This window comes from Stigmatopora argus, chromosome 10 (genome assembly GCF_051989625.1).
Source record: "Stigmatopora argus isolate UIUO_Sarg chromosome 10, RoL_Sarg_1.0, whole genome shotgun sequence".
Taxonomy (NCBI): domain Eukaryota; kingdom Metazoa; phylum Chordata; class Actinopteri; order Syngnathiformes; family Syngnathidae; genus Stigmatopora; species Stigmatopora argus.
This window is the reverse complement of record NC_135396.1, coordinates 8,803,874-8,807,398: the sequence shown is the minus strand read 5'-3', so window position 1 is coordinate 8,807,398 and position 3,525 is coordinate 8,803,874.

The following is a 3,525-nucleotide window of genomic DNA, read 5'->3' as shown; positions in this document are numbered from 1 at the left end:
GCACATGCTGGCATTAGACATTTTAAGGTAATTTTAGAAACTTCATTTGATGTTAACATCTAATATTGGGGCAGGATTTAATTCTAAGTCTTTCTTCTCTTGTAAGGAAAGACTTCCAAATCCTGCCCAACATTTTAAAAAGACTTGACGACAACTCTTTACGAGTCAAGTCTTTTTTTTTTTTTGTTTAAAAAAAATACTTGTGTAAAATATTGTCTTTTTTTGGGGCAGAATTTTCTCGTCCCAAGTTTTTTTTGTTTTAAAAACACTTGTGAAAAATATTCTAAGTCTTTTTTTGTCTGGAGAAAAGACTAATCATACTTATGTGATGTTAACTTCTTGTGCACCTGTTAATAAAAACTTTTAACTTGTCATGATACTTGCATTCTTTTACAATGAATAAGACATGTATACAGTTCAAGAAATTTTATTGCTTTTAAGATGAAGCACTGCATTCATCCAACAGCTGGAAAAATCCTCTTCAGTGGAATTCTGGGGGGCAGGAAGTCAAGTTATAAACTGGGGATTAGTTAAGTCAAAAAAACTACTTACCAGGAAGGCTCCAATAACACTGCTGAGTCAGCATGCTTTCATCCCACTGCCAAAGAAGACAACATTAAAGCCACAGGAGGGAAAAATAAATGGCAATATTAGACATACCCTTCATATGATTCTGAAACACTGGCTTGGTTTTCTTTTTGACTACTGCTGAGACTCAAAAATAAGAGTCTGTATGACAGGGGTCTTCCAAGATCAAACTCCTGGACAAGTTGATGTGGTGGGAAATATGGAAAACATACTGGACAGGAGTTGGAGACCCCTGCTCTGGAACGACAAGTACCAGTGAGGGGATATTGGTGTTCAAGACTGCCGTTCAATGTGTCACCCTTTCTTTAACGTTGATTTGGTAAACTTGGGTGGATCCTGAAGAGAAGACACAAAGTAGATTTAGTACACATGACATGAAAATAAGAAATAAAATAACCTGAAACACATGGGTCATACCTCAGCCACGACTTCGTCGATTTTTCTTTCACCTGCTTTGTGACCTCTTCCACCGTCATCGTGGCTTTAGACTGTTACAAAACACCACATCATGATTATGTAATTTGACCATTTTGATGCACAAATGACCCACATTCATTTCCCATGTTATTTCATCCTGCAAGTGTTTCAGTTAATCGTTTTAAATCCATTACTTTAAAAAAAAAAAAATGCCAAAATGTGATAATTGGTTCCATTTTTTTCTTCCTAGACGGTGGAAAAATGGTTATTTTACCATGTTTAAACTTGAGTCAAAAATGACCCCTGGGTTAAGTTGAAAGAATGTCTCACTTAGGCTTTGTCAAAACAACATTTAAAACAAAAAATAAAAAGGTCCAAGCCTAGGGTAAAGGTATTTTCATTTTACAAGTGTACCATTTATTCCGTACACCTCCACTGATGGCAATTGTTTGGGTGTGAGTTAACCACACGGGTAGCTTGCTATTTAAAATAAAAACCAAACCAGTTAGTGCGTTTTCATTCGAAATGTGAATGTATCATTTTTTTTAAAAAGCTGATTGAGCAAAGCCTTGAATACTGAACGATGATATTTAATTAATACACGGAGTGAGAAAATAGAAACTACCCATTTAAAAAATGACTCACTTAGCTGACAAACAGCTCGGTATGGCCTCAACAAGCTGCTCCTTTTCGGCCGTTTTGGTCACATTCTTGATGTTTCCCAGCATTCTGTGCTCGTGAAGGAACTGAAACACACAATGGAATGATTTCTTTTTAAACATAAAACAACTATAAGTAACGCAATGTAGCCAATTTGTTTGCAAACATTTTTCTGTCTGCAACCACGTGGGGCTACATCAGGCGAACGAAGCACGCCACCGGCAAAAAGCACACTTTGAACGAGAACTGGGGCTTCGAAATCCCCAAAAGACAACGTACCGATTGCGCTGCATTGTCCAGTAAGAACTTTATCGGGCATTTCTTCGGTAAATCATCACGTCTGAGCTGCTCTGCAGTACACTGCCATCCGGGCTCCTGGCTCATCCGCCATTTTGAATGATTGGGGGCGGGCATTTGACCTCGGTCATGCGCAGTAAAAACACACGCCCAAAATACATTGTTTTCATAATAACGAGTATTAGAGTAATACACGTTATTATGAAAACCATGTGTTTTTTGTGTCTATTTTTTGTGCATTTCACATCTCCGTCTTCAGTATTACTACGTCTGAATCAATCATACATAACTATTTTATGGCTATTGAAGAGAATTATTTACTATAATAATTCTCTTCACTATAAAACCTTTACTGCAGCTACAGTTGCGACACATAAAAATCGTCAATAATAACAATAACAAACCTCATACAATTGAAATATTATTTAGGAATACGTATATGTATTTGCTTGTGCAGCTCGCTACAGATATAATTTGGTAGCTTTGGCTAGCCAATCATAGTTTGTGAAAACGATGACGATTCCTACGCTTGGGAGAAGGCGTCGGTGTCTGATTGGTTAAAGCAACAGTTTGATCGACGCTTATTTGATGCTGCATTGCCTGTAGAACTGATTGTGAAGGCCTTCAAGTAGATTTCTGACCCTGGCGACAAATAATATGATTGTTTAAATGCTTAAATATGAAAACACACATCTGGAAGCTGTGCAACCTGGGGTAAAGCAATGAAAGGAAGCTGTCAGACAATTTGGAATCATTATTATTAAAATACATAATATTCATGGAAAAAATATATGACGGTTCACCACTGTTAGAACCAGAAATGCTTCCAAACCATGTCTGCCAGGCTTTCATCTCTTCATTTTCCAATCAAGGGATGATTCACGGCAAATTGAGTGAGTCTTTATCACATCGGATGGTCTGCTAAATACAGAAAGACTTTCTGCCCCTCAGACAGGATCAATAAGATGGTTTCACAACAAAGAAGGCCGATAGCTAAAGGCCCTCAATTCTGCCTTTGAACATTTTGAGAATCACAAGTAGCACTGTATTCTGAGAACACAGCATTCTGATAAGGCCCAGTGAGTTCTTTCCGATACTCTTACACTTCAAAATGGTAACGCTTTGGTATGGAGGAAGGATTTTAAATTCTCCTAGTTTTTCAAGATAAAGATTTTTCTGATCATTTCCTCTATGAATTAATCATGAACATTGTGCCGTGCAGGCTGAGTCACAAAATATCGAATCGTTCTCTTTCGCTTCCTCAGCAATGAGCGCCCATAGCAGACAGGGGTACTATTCAAATGTAACGGACTGACTTTTTATAGAACCCCTCTGTACAGTGGCTTACTTTGTTTTTGAGTTTTCACTCTATTGACTAAATACTCATTAGTATTATTTCTTACAGACTTCTTTACTGGTTCACAACTGTAGTTTACCATTAGCAAATAATAATAAGTGTGTTTTTGTGATACCACAAAGCACGTTATACCACTATCTGGCCCTTCGTTGAATTTAGTTTAACATGGAATTTCCAATGATGTCAAGAAGAATACGGGTCTTACA